At 46.8% G+C, this 22,462-nt stretch overlaps 1 pseudogene; it reads right to left on the bottom strand.

Moving 5' to 3' along the window:
- Window positions 1–19,079: 19,079 nt before the first annotated feature.
- On the bottom strand, window positions 19,080–20,948 carry LOC146188046 (uncharacterized; annotated as a pseudogene).
- Window positions 20,949–22,462: the final 1,514 nt, after the last annotated feature.

Genomic DNA, 22,462 nt, shown 5'->3' with positions numbered 1-22,462 from the left:
TGACTGCGACACAGGCGACAGTCCACTGACCATGGCACAAAAATTCATTTTGCATGAAGCCGCGTTTTGACAGGTAAGGTTGACGTGTGCAGTTTAAAAAAGGAAGTATTTGTGGCTGATTGAATACACATCCGTTGTACCCGCTTTAATACACTGTACTCCAGAAAGGAAATGTAAGCCTGCCAATACATCAGTACAGGAACCGTCTAAAATAGATCTTTTGTCATCTACCTTGTGGATAGACTCTATAGGCACTTCAAGGAAAACCACACAGTGAGGAAATGGAATGTGTCGGCAACTTCCTTAAGAAAACCCCTCGAACGCCGCTCACTCCAAGTGGGCGCACACAGAATAAGCAAATCGAGAATTAATCGTCTCGTAAACACAGCTAGGAGGAAGAGATGGCTATCTCTTTTTAGGAAGAAAAACATTGAAACAAGCTGATGAACAAAGAAGTGTGAAGACCAGCTCCCCCACCCTCCAGAGTGAGAAACATCGGCACGACGCATAGGCTCCAATTGAGAGTTGCCGTAAAAAAAGAAAACAATTATATGCATCACCTGCACTTTTTTTCTTCCACAATGTAACACCTGCATAACATAGACAGCTTCAAAACCAAGAAGACATTGCAAGCTTGTGCTCGTGTAGTAGAGAGAGCTCGTAAGAACCAGGTCATAATTCACCTTGTCTAGTGCAAGGATGGTAGCAGCAATTGCAACAACGCTGTAGTTGTCATACCGATAATAAGGATAGCAGTGATGACAATGAAGCTGCGGTTAATGAGTATAATAATGACGATAGTAACAATGACAATGCTGCAGCATTTAGTTTATAATGAGCATGTTTATAGTAGAAATAGTGAGGATGAGAGTAGTAATAGGGCTGATGATAGTGCGGATAAAAATGACGAAGCAGTCAATGAAAAAAGTTCTTTGAATTGGTTTTCGTCATTTGCAGTCCTAAGCAGACTTAAGAGCAATCCGCGATCTTGTCCTCCCCAAGGGATTGTGGCGCAGAATTGCGGTGAAGTACTGCAATCCTGAACGTGCACAAAACCACCGCAGTCAATATAGTGTTTTTGTCACACATGGCTCTTCGAAAATTTCGTCGCACGCACTGAGCACTTCAACGCCCGCCGAGGGAGAGGATACAAGCCCGAGGACTCGACAAACAATAAAGCTTAATTGTTTCACGACGGAAGAGGCACATACCCGATCAACAGCTTACGTGTATTCAGCGGGCACAATTACTGCGTCATGGCCTGAATTACATACCTCTTTTTTCCAGCTTTTTCGCCACTGCTGCACACTCTTCGACGCAGGCTTTTTGTTGCGGAAGCAACATTACGCAAGGTTTTGCCTCGTCGCGTAGCCGGTGGCCGGCAGGCACGAATCGCCTTGAACATCCATCGCCCAGCAACCGTTTCAGCCGAGCTCCGCCAGATGGCGCCGCAGTCGGCGCCGCGCTAAGGTCCCTCCGCGCCGCTTCCGCCAGACCTTCTGCCTTGTTTTGCAGCGAAAGCAACACTCCTATAGCCAGAGAGACCTCGGGAGGCCCCAGCTACGCCGTGCACGTGAAGATGCGCAGCTAGGGTCTCCTCATAAAAAAAAAATTGCCACCACAGGGGAATCGAACCTTCAAACTTAGGACCCGCGGATCCCCTGCCGAGCGGTTTACCCAGCTGAGCCACTTTCTTTTCTTTAATACCTATTTATTATCAGATTTTACACATAAAGAACATTACTCAACACACACGCGCACACACACACACACAAAGAGAGAGAATATTTCGCGACAAATGCACAACATGGGTTGAAACTACGCGATTTGGGCTGCGTGATCCATTACAAATCAGTCATTTGCAGCAACACTTCCATTCTCGGAAGCCACTCAGGCACTTCGTCTTCTGTCTTAAGAACTGCAATAACTCTCGCAACGGCTTCGCGAAAATACTGCTGTGTTTTCCTCGCATCAACGTCTGCATGCCTGAAAGCCCTTCTGGATAGCCAGATTTGTAGGCCCAATAACATGATCTTGTCCAGCGGTAGCTCATTATCGTTGGCATTCTCGTTACCCCTACGATACGCAGGTACGTCTAGACGGCTTGGTTGAAGCGTGAGTTTATATGTGGGCTGGTAGCTTACGCTCTCGCGTCATATCCTAAAAGGATGAGCTTAAGTGTCCCCGATAATGTCGCATTTTACACCGATAGGGCGTGATAGGGGCATGATGTAGCAGGCAAAAGAAGCTTCCGCCGTTGTTTTCGGAATTCAACTAGGGTTAACCAGAGCTAAACCACAGCCAATTTTGTGGTCATTCAGAACCGCGGCTAGCTTTCACCACAAGTGCGATACGTTGCCATTGATGACCTCTGGTATCAGCCCCGATGATCCCTTTATTAGGCAAGGGTGCCGATTCGCAAATCCAACCAACAAAAGGCGCTGCTGCGGCGAAACATGAGGACCTAAAGGCTGGCAATCTATTCGCACCATTTTGAAGCCTTTGTGGTGTGCAGAGATCAGAACCATACCAAGCGTGCAAAGAAGCAACAGCAGCAGACAATGGCACATCGCTGGCATGGGACACGATCTAGCAGCTGAAAAAAAAAAAAACGAGCCAAGAAAACGTTGTTTTGTAACCACATCACATTTACGGAGAGATTCTCTAGCTAACTGTATTACAAACTTACAAACTTCCAAAACGTTGCTCGGTAATTTCAACTTTCATTAAATTTTGTTATCTTAAATCCTTAAATGACTTATTACACTAATTCTGTATCTGTAGCACAGTTTGCAGTCCACACTAAATCCTGGCAAATTCTCTTTCATGGGTATATGGCATTTATCAAGGTAGAAGAAGAAACGTTGAATTGATTGACAGTTGTTACCTGCGCTGTCTAAGACATAATACAACTTGTGAGGAAATATATGTTCCTATAGTATTGCTATATCTAAACCATACCTGACGCTACTATATCCACTATATAGACCCCGAACAAGCCACACAGGCATAACGTTGTTCGCCGCAAGCTGGTGCGCTCGTCATTTGGCCGGTGTCTTTCCCATCTTCCTCCCATTGTGTTGGCCCCGCCCTCGCTGACGCAAATTTGACGTCATCACCGAAGCGAACGGTTCCTGAACGGAATCGTCGGAACCTTTCCGGGATCTAGCCACTGGAGGTGAACTGATGCGACGACAAGGGCGGACGGATCGCAAGAGAAGGAGCAGGTTCATGTCCGCTCCCTCTTAAAGCTCCCCAAACTTTGTTGCCTACTTGTCTGGCTTAGGGTCTCTGGCATTCACACTCTCACACAAACAGTACCAGTGCACAATGAAGGTCAAGTAGTGCTTCGGGAAGGTTAGCACTTCACACTTATCGTAAAAGAACTCCTTGTCATGCATCGTCCTCCCGTCTGCTTCGCAATACCAGTAAAAGCGCGAGGCTGCATGCCATCTTCAAGGTCATCATCGAGGACAGGTTATTGGAGTTGAAAAGAACGCGCGCTAAATCAAGGGTCTACAGCTGTCGCCTTGCCCTACTGTTCTAACCATCTGCCGTTTCAGGCGGGTAGAATACACGTCCAGAAAAGATTCGATCCATAGACTCAGTTTTTCAGTCACACACATCTTGAGCGCGCACGATGCCAGGGCCACTGTAATTACACACGTCCTCTCGTACCTTATAGAAACTGGGCCCGCTTGCACGATAAAGTCCGAGCTAATTCGAGACTTAAACAGTGTTTTTAGTAAGACCAGACATCTACAAGACCGGAGTTATTCAGGGCTGTCTTAACATACACATAGAGACAGTGGTTACCTAGTTTGAGAACAGCGGGTACCTATACATGGGAAATCTTGGCCTTTGCTTAGGGAACGCGCCGTGGCACCTGACGATGCTTTCAATCTGTCACGGCGTGGTGAGGATGAAAATCTTTATTGAAGAAAAAAAAAGAGTGCAGGTCAAGGGCCCTTTGCATAAGTGGAGTGCCTAGTATGGAAGGCCACTGGACAATTAGCTGTCAACATTGCCCGCTGGCCAGGGCCAGTTGGGACTCTAGCGATGAGCAGCTGAACAGGGCCGCCTCCAAAGTCGAATTTTCATGCATGTCTAATTTCTTAGGGGGCATAATACGAGCGCACATTAAAGCGTGCTGGAGTCGATGCTGCCTAAAACAGAGCCTAACTCCGCATGTATATGACGCGTTGTTCACGTCTTATGCAGCAGAAACCGTAGCCATCGAGCGTGCTTCATTGGCGATCAGAATGTCCATTTTAGCAAACACAATGAAAATGTTAGGCCGCGTAGTTAGGCCGCGTAGGCCGCGGATATCAGACTTGTACGTAGCAGCCCTGTTGGGAAGCTTTAATTAACCGCAGTCCTCAAAGACAGGTACTGTGCTGACGTCAGTGCCGGTTGAATCGCTATTGAGGCATATTATAGGAATCGACCAGTTCCATTTATTAAAATTTAACACCTATCAAAAGCTGAGAGTTGTCCCTCACAATTTTAGAGCACTCTTCGCACTGCAACTACCATTGAGGTGATGTGCGCTGCAAATATAACCTAAAATCACCTTGAGACAAAGACGCCATATTGGAAGGCTCACGAAATTTCGACCTCTTCGCGTTATCTCCAAAGGTCGCTCATTCACGGATCATGCATTTTATCTCGACGTAAGATTCACCAATCATGCATTTTATCTTGACGCGAGACTCTCGGGTCGCTCATGCACCAATATTATTCCCATAGTCAATATCATTACATTTTTAAAAAACGCCTTACTAGCTGCCACGCTCACAAATTCACATTTTTGGAGCCGTCACCACATCCTTTCTTCGACACGGTTTCTTTACCCACTGCTGGCACAGGCCCGTCGCTTGGAACGTTGCCTGTAAACCTATTTACCAGCGGTATACAAAACGGACCGCAATAGCACTAAAATAAAAACTTGCGCTTAGCAGCGGCACAAGTTATAACACATGCCTGCAACACCCCTGAATTGAAAACGAGGACGTATTGACGAAATGCGAGATATGCGGTTTTCGTTTTAAAGGGGCTATGCGAAAAAATCTATACGATTGAAATATGCTTGTTAATCGATCCGTCTTCCGAAAAGTTGATTTAAATTTGTAACTAGTGTAAGAATACCAAATATAGCGTAAATTTCTCAATCACTTTATTTTAAAGGTTGCACGCTTCACCGTGATCGTGTGCACCATGCAGTGAAGTATTCTCAAAACGCGACGGGGCCGTTTTGTAGAGAGGGCCTTTGCGACGGTGTGCCCAGTAAAGCGCTTTACGAAACCCGATAATAACGCCGTTCTCACTACGCTTTCGTTTAAAAAGCAGACAAAAATCGGGCAAGTGCACATCAGGTACAAATACTGTGGTATAAACGGTTTCTGTCAATTTATTCAGGCCCCTTAAATAAACAATGCTTTCTTATATACCGCAGATTTTTTCTGGATCCTTAAAGGCTGCTAGATATGGAAGTTTACTGCATTCTGCCACGATAGGACAGCTCCTATTGGTTTCATGCAGGGCCTTATTGAAAAAAAATATATGTCCAAAGCTGTGTAACATTTGTAATGTACTTTTAGTTCTGGCGTATGCCTATGCACAATATCAGTCATGTGCAAGTGTTCGGCAGAAATGACGCAAAAAAAATTATTTTTATTCATTTTTATTATTTTTGCACCAGTTTGTAGAATAGATATTCTAATGCATTCTTCCCCGCAAACGTACTCGATTTGTATGTCAAAATGTCAGTGCTCCACACCCCAATTTCTGAAACACAAACGAACACAAATATGTTACAGTATTGTTGACAAATACAGCTGTTCATATGAACACAGCAGTTGTCACCATGACAGCAATGTGGTATACTTGTGCAACCACAGCATTTGCTCTCACAGTTGTTTTTTTCCTGCAGATAAACAAAAACGGCCAAGTGCTTTCCTTCCAGTCATATAATTCTGGCCTGTTCTGGGTGTTCGATTTGCATAGGTGTTGAGTGGTATTGCAACAACATACAGATATGCAAGATGAGTAGCTCTCGAGGTGATTTAATGCAAGCATGTGACCAGCACCAGCGCGACATTGAGAGAAATCATTTGTAGATACTGTTCTCACAGCATACAATTGAGGAAATTGTGGCCCACATTGGCAAGAAATATTATCATACAAGCAAAACAACATATACTTGAAAAAAGTACAAAATGACTGTTGTAGATGCCTTACACACACACAAGCCATGCTGATATTTGTTCTGCAGGTCACACTACATAGTGAGTACCAGAGAATAATTAACAAAGAACAGTTTGTGAGGGTTACAGGTGTTGGTCTTAAAGGGTGGAATTAATAATTTTGAAGCACTTGCAAGAGTATAATGTAGAAAAGTTTAGTTGACATGAAAACTGGACACTGCAGTGCTGCAAAGGCTATGAACATTCTAATACAAGGTTAACCAAAATGCTGTTGAATAGTACACCTGCAAATAATAAGACAGTTTTCTGTGGCCCTATATATATTCTTCATTGTCACAACTGTAATTGCAACGTAAGCACTGCCAATAATACAGATGTGATCATTGAAAGTTGATGGCAAAATCACTCGTTACACTTTGAGCAGGTAGCTCGCATTTTATTTTTATGCCACATGGCCCGTTCGAGCATTGCTGCCATGTCTGCCACACAACGAGAAAATTTACACAAAACCTGGGGATGTGAACACCTACCACAATATGGTAGCCCGGGCTTCTACTTTTGCATACATTCACCAAGTCTTCCAGAGTTTACCATTGCACTCTGATACCGTGCAAGTACTTTACAAAATGGCAATCCTTGAGTGATGGAAAAACATATTGTATGTTTAACAATTTACTGCACAGACTCCAACAAAATATATATTGCAGGTATTAAAATAACAAATTCACAGCTTAAAAACATATCTCTAATCTGTTAAGTACCATACTTTACCACATTGAACCAACTCTTGGTGTAACCGATGTTAAGGTCACGCTTGGTTTCATTTATTGGGCTTAACATTCCACAGTGACTCAAGCTACGAGAGATGCAGTAGTGGACAGGTAGGGAAATTTCGACCACCTCGGATCTTTTAACATTCACTGACATTACACAGCAGACGGGCGCCTACGTTTTGCCTCTATCGAAATGAGGCCACCGTAGCCAGCATTCAATCCTTCATCTTCGGGTGCAGTAGTGTAGCACCCTAACCACTGTAACTCCACTGCAGGTAGACATTAAGCTTAGTGCTCAAGTGCAATCTCCTATTTACATGTCTCGAATCTGATGTTGCAACCAAAATGAAGTAAAAAGGAAATGTTTATGCTCCATCTGTTATTATGCTCTATATGCACTGCAACGTTAAACAGCTCGACAGCAAAAATTTCAATGCAAACTATTGCGTAGGCTTCAGGATGTCAATACAAGACTGACGTAGCGTATAGTAAAATAAACACATTTGCATAGTTATCCGGTCATGAGGGGTCACTCAGTGAAAACATTAAACTCAGTGACTAGCACAGGCATAATTTATTTCACGTAACTGTACTTAAATCAGGAGAAATCGTGCTGCATCATGCCTTTGCGCAGCATAAATCTATAACCTCGGTGAGGATAAGCATGTACAGACACTTCATTTTGCATTTCCGTGTGTTAGCCTATGCTGCTCGCATACTCCTGGGACACATTGTGGAGTTAGCAGCTCGTCATGATGCTGGTCCACACATGGTCCAGTGACATGCGCTGCTGATCACGGAGAGAATGAAAGCAGCATTTCAACTGCCCTATTGTCCTACAAAAAAGCATGGTGAGTGGGCTACGCACTGCCACTATAAACTTGGTGACGCGCGTAAAACAAGTTGCTGCAGTCAAAGTGAATGCATATAATGCAAAATAATAAAACTTTCCTCTCCATTATGATGCATTCAAATAAAGTCACATCTGCTCTAAGTAACCTGTGGTTTCTGGAACTGACAGCTTCGTAATATGCTGTACATGGAATGTATGCTTTGAACATTTGTTCTTCCAGGCTATCACACAACCTGTAAACATGTCCGGTGCAATGCAATGTAGTAAATACCCTTGCACCATTAATGAATGGAAATATTTTGATACCTTCCCATAATGAAATATATGTCATGCTCAAAAAACGAAACAATGCTATGATTTTTGGACAAATGTAATTGCTAAGTAAATATTGATATGTGTCATTCAATAAGTAAAATTTGACTGACACTCAATCATAATTTGTTTGTTTGCTGAAAAGCTACCCCTCCCCCCCCCCTTACAGGCTTGGCAAAAGTTATTTGACTGCAGTGTCATTTAACTAGTAAACAAATGTGACATCAAAGTCAATTTCTTTCAGCATACATTGTTCGCTCAACAACGCTTACAACTGTACCAAGCTGTCCGAAAAACACGGACACGCACTACCGGTCAGTGTCCGGGATACCATGCAATCCAATATTTAGAATGTGCTGTGCACCAACCTTGCAATCACTGTTCTGGTGGTGCTGTGAGCAGCGTTGTATCGCTTTTTGCCGTACATGTCCGTATACTGGAGCCAAAGTCTTCACGGATAACCACTGCGGCAGGATGCCGGTGTAAGTGCCCAAGTGCCCAATTTGAAGAGCTGAGCGAGGCCGCTGTGTATGAGCACTCGCGCGTCATGTGCCACCAGGCCACTTTGCAACCACATCGAGGATCTGGCACTTACTGTCCACCACAAGCTGCACGAAGATGAAGTGGTAGAAATGGCTATTTATATGTACGCTTCCTCGTACAGCTCATGGGCCTAGATCTTGACATGAGTGGTATCAATGGCACTCACGATGCTGGGGAAACCTCCAGCAGCACAGAGGTCGCTCATGCAGCCCTGCAGCTCATCCTGTGATGGCCAGCTGTAAAGCAGGAAGCCTATATTACTTCTGGTGCTCATATTCATCGCTCACGGTTGCCGACAATCATATGGCGGCACAAAACCAAGATTAAATTACACGCTGATGCTATAGCGCAGCAAGACTTGTCGTCCCTTACTCCGTCGGTGACGTGCCGATGGGGCTCTGAAGAGGATGCAGTGCAGAGCACATGCCCTAAGTGTCCAAGGCCAGCTGCCAAGGCGGATCTTCGCCACATTTATGGACATGCCCAGGAATGCAACCGTCAAGAATAAGACGACTACAAGAAGTTGGATCGACTGTCGGCTACAAAGGAAGAACATTTACACTTGTGGCTAATAGACAAAAATAAGAGCCGGAGCTTGCTCCGGTTCCTTGAAGAAAACAGACTGCATGATTCCCTTTAAGTTAAAAGACAGCCTCATTCTATGCCACATGGCAAGCCTTCCAAAAAAAAAACTCCCGACTAGGTGCGCAATCGGTACTATAAACCTGACTTGGTAAACCGTCGTGCGCGACCAAGGCAACGCACGCTTATGACCGTAATAAGCGAAAAAAAATAAACGTTCCTGAAAATGTTGCTTCGCTGTCGCTAACGTCCGCTATGGGTCCTGTACATAACAACGACCGCTAAATAAAGGTATACGATTTAAAACACTTTCTTGTATTTCTTCCTGCCTTGACTCTAATGGTCAAGAAACATCACAACAGGCAAAATGGGTGAAATGACAACGGCGGCTCTTACCGTGTCCAGTCAGTGCGAGAACGACTCTTCCTACTGACCGGCTTGCATCGGCTCGTCCACGCCGACCGGTTCACCAGCCTTTATGAGAAAGCCGCCGGTAGCAAAAACTTCAATGTCAGAATCACCTGCAACTGCATGACTGCAGTTCGGTTAACGGATGCCGACACGGTCGAATCGAGATCGCTGCTGAAGCTCCTACTCGCAAGGATACTTCCTGTCCCTGAAAGCACGCTGACGACACAGGTGGAGATCTGCAAGGGGCAGCAAGCAATACTGACGCTCCGCAGGCATTCGACGAACGAGAAAACGCGAACAAAAGCACACCACGCCGATCAACAACCACAAATGAGTGACCATCTCTAGTTTTACGGCCTCCCAAAACATGACGACGGGATTTAGTGCAGTTTCAGTTATTTTGTAAAGATGCCGAGAAGCGGCGCGAACATCCTTATCTGAGAAAACAACGCAAAAAAGGCACGGGGTTAAAAAAAACGCGTATATGAGCATTAAGCCAAGCCGGATGGATGGATGGATGGATGGATGGATGGAATATAGGAGCGCCCCCTTTGAAACGGGGTCGTAGCAGTAGCCATCATGATAATTTTTCTCCCTATATCTTAATTATTGTTTTAGATTGGTTAACTATACCATAATTTCATTTATTAAATTTTTGTTTCTACATTACTAACATTATGTCACTTCTCTGCTTTTAAGCTACCAATCTTCCAGTAGTTTTTTGCTGGTTTCCACCGCGGGTTTATTCACCCGGCCACTGCTATCTCTAAACCCCAGAGCTTCAGGAACAGCGACTGCGCCTGCATTAAATTCCGGATGGATACCATAACATTCGTGTATAATATGGGGACTCGTTTCACTGGAGTTACCACATACAGCACATGCGTCATCTTCATTGTTAAATTTCTTTTTGTAGCTGCGTGTTCTAAGGCACCCTGATCTAGCTTCAAAAAGTAGGGCACTGCCTCTTGAGTTATCAAAGAAAGCTTCATCCTGATCTGCGTTTTCCACTTTCGGTATAAGTCCACACTCTGTTTCTTTTCCATCGAATTTATCCAATTTTTACATTCCGTGTTTTTCGCCTGTTGCTTAATGCTCTTTATTTCTCCGTCCTTGTGACTAGCATACTTACTAGTTAGTTTCCTAGTTCTTTTCCTCCATTTACAGTCAATGCTTTTTAAGTACAGGTATTTAAATACTTTAGCTGCCCATCTCTTACTGTCCAATTTCCTCAGGCGTTCCTCATATAATATTTTACTCTGAGCTTCCCGTACTTCGAAAGATGCCCAGCCCATATCTCCCTGTACCGCCTCATTAGTGGTTTTGCCGTGGGCACCTAGCGCTAATCGTCCAACGGCTCTCTGATTTATTTTTAATGTCGACTGTAGCTCTGAGTTTAGGCACAAAACCTCATTTCCGAAAGTAAGTCCGGGCGCCATAATTCCTTTCCAAATACCCCTCAAGACCTCATACCTGTTGTATCCCCACAATGCCCTATGCTTCATTATCCCGGCATTTCTTCGCCCGGCATTTCTTTGCCCTTCGTCCAGAGCGGCTTCCATGAACACCCTCAGCAACCACTTCGGTCATTTTACCACATGACACAATCTTAAGCCGCAAAAAAGCAATGGCACGGATCTAGCACAACGCAAGAATGACAGAATGTTTACATCTCAAAGCGGGGACGGGGCCAGCACGTCCCTGTTTTCTCCTATTACGCTACTTAGGTACCTGCCGTCCTTGTCTCTTAACTAAGACGGCACAGCCCGGATTCTGAAACGCTCCCTACCTTAATAAGGGCGCATCACGCACTGTAAGGCGACCTGACGTCAATTCTGAAACGTCCCTTAATAAGGGGTCCTAAATTAGGGCCACCTTGTGCCTCCTCGAGTTCAGGCAGTCAGCATGCTCCCTTCATGCTCCCTAATCTCGCATCTCTACCTGAACGCATGCTTCTCCGCACGGCTGTGCACACAGTACGCTTGGCTATGGCTTAGCTGCGGGCAGGTGTCTTGTGCGGACAAGATGGCCGCGGTCTACTGACGTTCGGTTCGGGTCTTGCCAGTTCCCGCGGACAGCACAGCTGTTTTCTGCCATTTTTACTTGTTACAGCGAGCAGCGAGAATGCCGTTTCATTACTTATCCGAAGACGACAGCTTCGAGAGTTATGCAAGGTTTCTTAGACGCGCGACTGAACTGGTTTACGGCGGTTTTGACAAGCCGCCGGCGGTCACTCCTCTCCGGCATCTCGCCGACAGGCACAATCCACTCGAGCCCTACACAGAAGAGGAGTTCCTAGCCCGTTATCGCTTCTCAAAGCGAGCAGTGACATCAATACTAGCAGAGCTGCAACTGCCTTCCAACACGGACAACAGAGAAGCCCCGCTACCGGCTATGTTGAAGGTATTGATCGCACTACGCTTTTACGGCAGCGGTGCAATGCAAACTGTTGTTGGCGACTTTGTTTGCGTAACGCAACCCTCCGTGTGCCGATGCATCTGGGAGGTCACACAGTTGATCTGCCTGCGACTGTACCCGAAGAACGTCCAGCTGCCAAGCGCTTCTGAAGTGAGGTCAGTAATGACCAGGTTCCACGCCTTGGCAAGATTCCCCGGCGTTACCGGATGCATAGATTGCACACATGTGCCCATAAAGAGCCCAGGTGGAGACGAAGCGCAGGTGTTCAAGAACAGAAAAGAGGTCTTCTCCATAAATGTGCAGGTGAGCGCTCCTTTTTTTTCCAACTTTCTAGAAATGACAACGCAAATCGGGTTCCTTGCCAACTTGCCAAGCGTGTCCAGAAGAGCGCTCGTTTTATGTTTTTTTTTTTACATTTGTATGATGTCAACTGCATTATGGTTTCTTCCGTACGTGTACAGGCTTTGTCAAACGTTTAGAGAGGCCAGAGGATTTGCTTATAAAAGCCGTGTGCTGGCGCTAACTGCTTTAGAATTTGTGGAAGTCCTCCCCATTGGTGAGGGTAGGACAAAAAAAAACGCTTAACTTCAGTAGATTTGGAACGCTGGGACTGCATTACAGGCCACACGATGTGGCCCAGAAGTAACCCTTCGAGCTCTAAACTTTTGACAAAGGCTGTACCACAAAGGTGCCAACACTAGTCAGCACACTAAAGTAAACACACAGACTGAATATAAACACCCCAAAAGAAGGTTGTAATGTGAAAGCGAAGTAGTTAACGTATGGCATATATACTGTGAGCCTTCTGTGGACCTTCTTTCATTTGTACATGCCATCATCTTCTTCTTTCATTTGTACATACCTCATCATCGTCCAGCGGCGCCGGCTCCGGCGCATGCCTGGGTTCGTGATCGGATTAAAACGCTAGACAAGGCTTCGCTGTCCTTGCCGCCACGACCTCGCCGTCTCGACCTAGCCTTCTTCCACAACTGGTGGAGTTCAGAATTTATCCCCTTGCTCTTTTGTGCCCTGCCTCTCGCTGGAGCTACGTTCCGGTCGCTGTTTACCGCCTGCCACCATCATTATGTCTACCGAGAGCCCCCACGAATCGGCAGGACCCTCTACCTCGACTGCACCACTCCCTCCGACTCTTCCCACACGACAACGCGACTCGCCGCTGTTCGCTGGTCGTCGCGATGAAGACGAGTGGCTGGACACCTATGAACGCTGCAGTAACTACAACCGGTGGGACGATGCTCTAAAATTTCTTAATGTTTCTTTCTACCTCATTGAGGTCACCAGAACCTGGTTTATTAACCGCGAACCCCACACCAGCAACTGTACAACATTCAAGCAGCAGTTCCGCCAATATTTCGCGGACCCCGCAGTTCGAACTGAGGTCGCGAAGAACAAGCTCGCCTCTCGCCTCCAAGGTCCCGATGAGTCGTACGCGTCTTACATAGAGGCCATACTTGCACTCTGCCGGCGTGTTAGTCCCACCATGCCGGAACCTGAACGCGTACACCACATCTTAAAAGGAATTAATTCTGTGGCTTATAATACCCTGATTGCCCAGAATCCTTCTACTGTTGACTCCATTATTGCGACCTGCCAGCGCATCGACCAGCTGCAGTCCTCCCGATTGCAGCCCGGCATTGCTACTGGCCCGACCTCTGCTGACCTGGATCTACGGGTACTGATTCGAGCCATCATCCGGGAGGAGCTCCAAGCTCTCAAGCCTGTCTGTCGACACGGGTGCGATCATTCTTCCGTACCTTCTAATGACGCCCGTCTCCGCAACATCATTAAAGATGAGCTGGCACAATCACGCGACCTATGGCGTCCGATCCCGCCCAGCATCGACTTACGCGCACGTCGCAGCATCACCCCCTCCTTTTGTTCCGCCGCCCCAACTGGCATCCCCCTACCACCACATCAACGCCGTGACGACGGCTCAGCCTACTCCACCCTATTACGCACCTTGGCGCCCATCTCGCCCAGTGTGCTACTGCTGTGGAATACGAGGACATATATCCCGCTTCAGTCGTCGACGCATTCAGAACGAGCGGCGTGGTTATGACGCCTTCGAAAGTGACGAACCCTCATATTATCAGCGACGACTTATTCCCAGCCCACCTCGTCGATCCTCTCCACCACCGGTATCCTCGTCTGAACCAAGTGGTGTCCATGTATCCCGACGCCGGTCCCTTTCCCCATACAGCCGCTCTGTTTCTCCACTTCGACCAGCAACAACTGTTCCTGTCCGTCATTCAGAAAACTAAGCGATGCAGTTTCCGGAGGTGAAACTGCACTCTGCGAACTTACCAAAAGTCCTCCGCATCACCCGTACAATATGATTTCCGTTTTAGCTGAAGGATTACCGGTCGAAGCTTTGATTGACACAGGGGCTGCAATTTCTGTTATTCGCTCTGGTTTGGGCCACCGTTTGCGGAAAGTAACAACACCATATGATGGACCTGAACTTCGTGGAGCAAATGACGTCCCTCTACATCCTTCAGCAAAGTGTACAGTTCGAATTGTTATAGACGGCGTCCGCCATCATGTGCAGTTTGCTGTGCTTTCACCGTGTGCGCATCAGATAATTTTTGGATAGGATTTTTTGTCAACCGCTTCGGTGTTAATTTCTTGTGGCGACCGTGTTATTCATATGACAGACAGCGATTTTTCATCTGAAGTTTCTGAACGATATCATCCCCTCGTTGCCGCCGCTGATACTGTTCTGCCTCCTCAGTGCGAAAAACTGCTTACCGTTGTTTCTGACCACATCACTGTCGGAGACGTACTCATCGCACCATCTTATCGTCATCTTGCACGCGGTATCGCCTTCCCGTTTAGTCTTGTGAGGTTCTGCAACGGCTCAGCGACAGTAGCGGCCACTAACACTTCACGTGAATCCCTCGTGCTCACAAAAGGAACTTCTCTCCCCTGCATGGTGGATGTTCCACCTTTGTCCTTGATGGTGCTCACCGCCCCTCTGCCTCAGCACCGTGTTTCGCATGACTTCTATCTTTCTGTTCTCACAAAGACTATTAATCCTAACCTCACGCCGAACCAACGCCAAGAACTGCTGACAATGCTTCGACAACACCAAGCCATTTTTGATGCCACTTCCCCACCACTGGGACGGACTAGTGTTGCGCACCATCGCATCATTACTGAAGGTAACTCTATCGTTCGCCGACGGCCTTATCGGGTTTCCCTCTCTGAACGAAAAGTAATTGAAGAAAATGTAAATGACATGCTCCATCGATATATTATTCGTCCCTCGACAAGCCCATGGTCCTCCCCAGTAGTGTTAGTTAAAAAAAAGACGGCTCGGTACGCTTTTGTGTTGATTACCGCGCACTCAACAAAATTACCCGCAAAGATGTATACCCAATGCCAAGAATTGATGACGCCCTTGACTCTCTCCAAGGTGCCGAATATTTCTCGACTTTGGACCTCCGCTCAGGTTATCCGCAAATACCTATGCACGAGGACGATAAAGAAAAAACCGCTTTCGCAACTCCCGATGGCCTTTACGAATTTAATGTTATGCCTTTCGGACTTTGTAACACACCAGCGACATTTGAAAGGATGATCGATGCTGTGCTTCGTGGCCTAAAATGGAGAACCTGTTTATGTTACTTGGATGACATTGTCATCTTTTCGTCAACTTTTAACGACCATATCACGCGCCTCAATGAGGTCCTCACGTGTCTCGCTTCAGCGGGCCTTCAGCTCAACACTAAGAAGTGCCACTTTGCACAGAAGGAAATTAAAATATTGGGACATCTAGTCAGCCATGACGGCATTCGTCCAGACCCTGAAAAAATCATTGCGGTCTTGAAGTTTGCTCGTCCACAACGGACTACAGAATTGCGCAGTTTTCTCGGCCTGGCGTCTTATTTCCGGTGTTTTATAAAGCATATTGCAAGTATTGCTGCTCCACTTCATCAACTACTTAAAGCACGCAGCCCTTTCGTGTGGACTGAACAGTGCGAAGCTGCTTTTAATAACCTGAAGCACGCCCTCACATCAGACCCTGTTCTTGGCCACTTCAGTGACAGCGCTCCAACCATCCTGCACACTGAGGCCAGTGGTCTCGGTCTTGGCGCTGTACTTCTGCAGCGCGATGCAACTTCGCGTGAGAAAGTGATTGCCTTCGCCAGTCGGACTATGACTCCAGCTGAGAAAAACTACACTATTACCGAGCAGGAGTGCCTTGCCGTCGTCTGGGCTGTCCAAAAGTTTCGCCCTTACCTATACGGTCGACACTTCACAGTTGTGACCGATCACCATGCTCTTTGCTGGTTGTCTTCGCTCAAAAATTTGACAGGCCGACTTGGCCGTTGGATTCTACGCCTGCAAGAATACACTTTTGACGTCACTTATAAATCGGGTCGCCAACACCAAGACGCCGACGCTCTTTCTCGCTGTCCACTTTCGGAATCGGCTTGCTGTTTTTCTTCCCAATGCATTTCCACCTATGACCACAGCCTACCGTCTCTTTCCCCGACGTATATCACAACAGTTTCATTCGACGACTCTAAGAACAAACATGCTCTCCGCTCACAGCAATTAGCCGATGCCTACTGCCGTCCCATCATCGACCGCCTTATTGGCGCTTCCGACCCACCCAATGCTCGGCTTCGCCGACAACTTCGCAATTTCAAGCTCGAAGATGGCATCCTACTCCGCTTCGTGTATTGCCCTGATCGCACTCGCTGGATCCCAGTCGTGCCGCGTGTGCTTCGCCCACGTATACTGGCGGCTCTCCACGATGACGCAGGTCACCTTGGTGTTGACAAAACCTACGACCGCGTGAAAGAACGATTCTTTTGGCCTGGCCTATCTTCCAGCGTTGCCAAATACGTCGCATCCTGCCCTCTGTGCCAACGTTGCAAACGGCCGACTTCTTCACCCGCTGGCCTTCTACAACCTGTTCCCTGTCCCGCCACGCCATTCGACGTAGTCGGCATCGATTTATATGGTCCCCTGCCTCTCTCCGATGGGGGTAACCATTGGATTATAACAGCTGTCGACCACCTTACACGCTACGCTGAGACAGCACCTGTACCGACCGGTTCCGCTCAAGAAGTAGCAAATTTCTTTTTGCGATCAATTGTATTGCATCATGGAGCTCCTCGGGTGCTTCTACGTGACCGAGGGACGGCCTTCTTATCGACAGTCGTTGCCGAAGTTCTTTGCGCGTCATCCACCCTTCATACGACTACCTCAAGCTACCATCCCCAGACTAATGGGCTGACTGAGCGATTTCACCGCACCTTATCGGATATGATCTCTATGTACATCACACCGGATCATCGAAATTGGGACACTATTCTACCATTCGTCACTTTCGCCTATAACACAGCAGTACAGCGGACTACCGGTTATTCTCCATTTTTCCTCGTTTATGGCCGTCGTCCCACTACAATTCTCGACGCTTCCTTCTTCTCTACGCCCGACTACTCCACATCGGTACCTACCCAGTTCTTATCTCGTGTGGCCAAATGCCGTCATCTTGCCCGCCTCAACACAGCAGCGTGCCAGGAAGAGCGCAAGAGTCGCTACGATTCCACGCATCGCGTGGTCTCTTATCGTCCCGGTGACTAAGTACTGCTTTATACTCCACTGCGCACCCCTGGCCTTAGTGACAAATTCCACCACCGCTACCTTGGTCCCTACAAGGTCATCAGCCAAACTTCTCCAGTTAACTACAAAGTCACGCCTGTTGATCCCCCAGCCGATCGACGCCACCGTGGAACTGAAATTGTTCATGTTTCTCGCTTGAAACCGTTTGTGCGCCGCGGTACATCGGTTAGTTAGGAGCGGCCAGGCTGGCCGCTTCCGACCCCCCGGGCAGATTGTGTGAGCCTTCTGTGGACCTTCTTTCATTTGTACATACCATCATCATCGTCCCGCAGCGCCGGCTCCGGCGCGTGCCTGGGTTCGTGATCGGATTAAAACGCTAGACAAGGCTTCGCTGTCCTTGCCGCCACGACCTCGCCGTCTCTACCTAGCCTTCTTCCACAATACATATATTTTGCGTACTTATCTAGAGTACATGCCAAGTGACAGTGGCTGCTTATGTATGCCGCAGAAAGCTTTGGCCAATCCATCAGACAGCAGCAGTGTCATAAATGCACAGAAGGCCTTTAGACAGGCGTGTAGAAGACTGTACACGGTATCTGTACAAATACAATATGGCAACCCACATGCTACTGTCTCCATAATTCTTTTACTTTTACAGGCGGTCTCGGGGCCCGAGCTCCAATTTTATGATATCGTGGTAAGCTGGCCTGGATCTGTTCACGACAGTCGCATTTTCTCCAACAGCAGGGTGATGGTAATGTACGAGCAGAAGGCGACAACAGGAATTCTTCTTGGGGATCAAGGGCATGCATGTTCGCCCTTCTTAATGACACCCTTGAGAAACCCTTGGACAGCTGCTGAGAAAAGGCAATTGGAGGAAATCGTTTTGCTTAAGCTATGTGAAATAAGCGTGAGCTCATTATGTTTCTATGTACCTTGCAGGTACAACAGAAGCCAAATTAAAACAAGAAACTCAATTTAGCGGGCTTTTGGGGTATGAAAGAGACGATTCGCCTGCTTGAGGACGAAGCTCAAAACGCTGATAAAACGATCGGTTGCAATTATAACCGCATGTGCTGCACGGCGCAACATTGCTTACACTTTGAGGGATCCCGTCCCTAATGGCAATGATCCTGAGCCTGAAGATGCAGATACGGAAGTGAGTGAACCTGACGCACTTCTGGGCACCGCCGCATCGCAGGCACCTCATCCAGCGTTGCTTCACTAGTGTCCTAAGTGAAGATGATAGCGACATGGACACTGTGTAGAGGTAAACAGAGGTTAATGCTGCGTAATTAAAGCCAAGTGTTGTTAGCATATGAAATAGTGCTCATTCTTTAGGATAAACTAAAATCGCAACGAAAGTGTCTGCACAAAAGGTATTTATTGTGCCATGTGGCGAGTTTCATTGATACCAGCTTCTCCAAAGGCTTCAAGCTTTTTCAGCAGAAAAGCTTTTTTGAGGTTCTGCACTTTCAGTTTGCCCCGCAATACGCGCATCTTCATTTTGTGCTGCACGTTGCGTTTTTTCATTTCACCGGCATACTTTTCTTGTTTTAATGCATCTTCATTTGCTACCATTTGCAGCCTTCTCTCATGCTCGATGTGCCTTCGGTTGCGCTCATCCTCGGCGCTTCGAAGGCGAGCTTCCAGCTCTGTTGAGAGCGCCGTATCAACAGCAGCAAGCCGACCACCTTGTCGACGGCGAGCTGCCATAGGCCCAGCTCTGGAGTCCGGCTGCAGTACTGCCTCCTCTGCGCGGGAAGCCATCGTCGTAGCTTCTGCTGGCAGCCCCCTGCCATTGGTGGTGTTAGGGGATGGCGAAGTTGCGGGAAATCCTGGCTGATGCTGGTTGTTATTGAGATTCATCACAAATTTTGTAAAAAAAAAGTTACTAGAACATAGGAAACACAACAAATAAATGGTGTTCAAGAAAAGCATACATGGAGTCTGAACAAGTATTTCGGTGCACGACCACCTGTATGTTCAGCATCACAAGATACACAATGTATGATGTACTCTGGAAAGTTTTTCGAACACACAAGCTCCTAAGTTCAGCATTACAAGATACACAATGTATGATGTATTCTAGAAAGTTTTTTGAACACACAAGCTCCTGCAGCTGTGTTGCAGTGGGAGATGAAGTATATATATACATTTACAACAGGCGTACGGTGTTCACCTACTCACATATTCACACTAGTTCTACGTGAAAAGAGCAAGCAGTTGTCTGCATTCATGGCAACTAAGCAATACGACACTGGGAGATGCGCAGGTTGACTGAGGAATGTGGCGAAATGCTTTAAACTGTACAGATAGAGGGTATTTTATTACATAATTACTAATTATTAATAACTGCTCTGTGCTAATTACGCCAATAATCATCAGAAAGAGGGCAATATGCGTAACAATTATAGCAGCAACAAAGGGCCTATTTATTGACAACACAACTGTGGCCGGAAACTAGACTTCACGCTTTCTTAACATATGCCATATGGCAAACTTCTCGAATAAAAAAAAATTGTGGCCCAGCCGCTTATTCTGAAATGGCTCAGAATAGAGAGGTCAGGAAACGAGGCCAGAAATCCTTTGGGCAATGACACCTGCCCTCAGCAACAATCGAGCAATTACTGCACCGCAAGCAGTGAAACACGCGACAGTGACCGCAGAACTAGAAACACAGTGGTGGTGGACGTAGAAATCGCGTTCCGTTTACCGTCATCGCTGTCGTCAGGCTGTTGGTTTCCCGTTATCATGCTGCCAATAATGTCCGCAACGGACTGACTGGCATGGAGCTGGTTGGCTAGCGACTGCCTATCGCTGTCAAATGGATTGGGCACGCGCGCCTCTATTCGGGCGAATCTGTCGTACATTTGTTCAGGACGTGGTCCACCGCCTGCAACATAATACAATATATATTTGAAAGTTTTCGGGGAAAAAAAACTAACTAAAATTTGTGGGGTAAAAAAATTATACAAGAACGTACCGGTGGCCTTGACGTCTCGAATTTGTTTCACTTTTTCCTTCTTTAGTTCTTGCTTCAGATTGTCCCATACTCTTCTTTAGCTGTTTCACCTCCCTTGGTCGCACGTGCGGCATGCTGTTGTATTCCGGACAGAGGCGTTCCCATGCCTTCGCCTTCGCGTTCAGCGAAACTGCGTCACTTTTTTTTTCGATCACACTTGTGTACTTCTTGACGAACTCCGTCAGCAAGTCCTTTTCCTCTCCTGTGAAATACGCTTTGCCCGGCATGGCAAACAAGAAAACACAAGCACATGGCGAAACACACAAACAAAATCAACAAAATGCAGCGACGCGCGGCGACGATGGCAATGTGGCCGCACGACGCCGGTATGCGGGGCCCTATAGGGACCGGACAGCTGAACGAGTGGCGCCGCCTCTCGGCGTATCTCTCAATCGCCGGCATGCGCCGGCTGGAGCCGGTGCATTGCCATCGCATTGGAGCGTGCTGTTTGTCGTTGGTTTGTGTGGAAATTGAAAGGTTTAGGTGATGTTGTGCGTTAATATATCCTCAAGAGAGCAGAAAGTTGGGCTGGTTGTGTGAATATATCCAGTGAAATGAAGTCTGGCCAAACAAGGCTGGTGAAACGTGGTGCGTTGTTGGCTGCACTGGCAGCTACGCAAACTAGTCGGACGCTTTTACGTCGATTATTTCTACGGGTTTCCACACAAGCATGAGGGACGGGTGACCTAAGCATGGTTCTTTGAAAGGCAGAGGCAGGAATCTACGTATTTGATTACTGTGTGGTCATGGAAAGTGCTGGATTTTTTTAATTTCGGTTGTAACCGGGTGCTTTGTGCCTTCTGTTCCCCAGGAGTGACGGCACGAGAGTCTCGGAGCCGAAGCCGCACTCCTTCATCTGTAATCACTTTATTGACAATTGAACATCTAAGGAACCCAACAGCGTAAGTTACAACGCTAGCATTTCCCCGCCTGTGTACAAGAAAAGCTCAGTACGGAGAAAGAAAAGGCAGCCACCATCGTCGTTCGGGCTGCGTCAGGATTTCAGTGATGGGCAGAGGCAACGTTTGCGCGGCTACTTTCGCTGACATATAGTTATAGATAATTTACGTTGTTTTTTTTCTTAACAGAAAGAGCAGCTAGGAGACATGAACAGTTCCTATTAACATGATCTTGACATTTTTCCTCTCAGTTTGTCAGCCAATGAAAATGTGGTGAGAGCTCTGCGTTGATACTCTTAGAATTTGTTAACATTTGTTTGTGGCATGTCCGTCTCGCCTAATAAAATCACTCATTTCACCGCTCAATCAATACTGCATGGTCACAAAATCTGCTATCGGCTTCATATAAAAGCCGAACAAGAAAAACAGTACAATTTAGTTTGTGGAAACGAGAATGAATGTATCATTCGTTTTTTAATTACGAAAGCCGAGTAGCAAATATATATATATTTTTATTTCGCATTCACGTTTCATCCGACACGGCCGGGTTTACGTATTTTCTCAGCAGCGCCCATTTCCTGGCCCGCCTAAATACAGCTTTTCTTATTGGCGTTTTAGTGAACGCGAGATTTCCTGATTGTGGCGTAGTATAAGACAAGACCGTTTTACTTCTCTCAGAAATTGCTTCTATGGCCAATGTAAACAGATTTAGCGGCAGTCCGGTAAAGCTGCAGTGACAAGGTTGTAAAAGGAGTGGCTTTCAGTTATACGGATTCCTTTACGTGCAAATAGAAAACTACATACATGGTCGTGTCCCCTCACACTCATCAGGTATCGAGGTC

This window comes from Amblyomma maculatum, chromosome 5 (genome assembly GCF_055883805.1).
Source record: "Amblyomma maculatum isolate TAMU_Amacu chromosome 5, ASM5588380v1, whole genome shotgun sequence".
Lineage (NCBI taxonomy): Eukaryota > Metazoa > Arthropoda > Arachnida > Ixodida > Ixodidae > Amblyomma > Amblyomma maculatum.
This window is presented reverse-complemented; position numbering and strand designations above follow the sequence as displayed.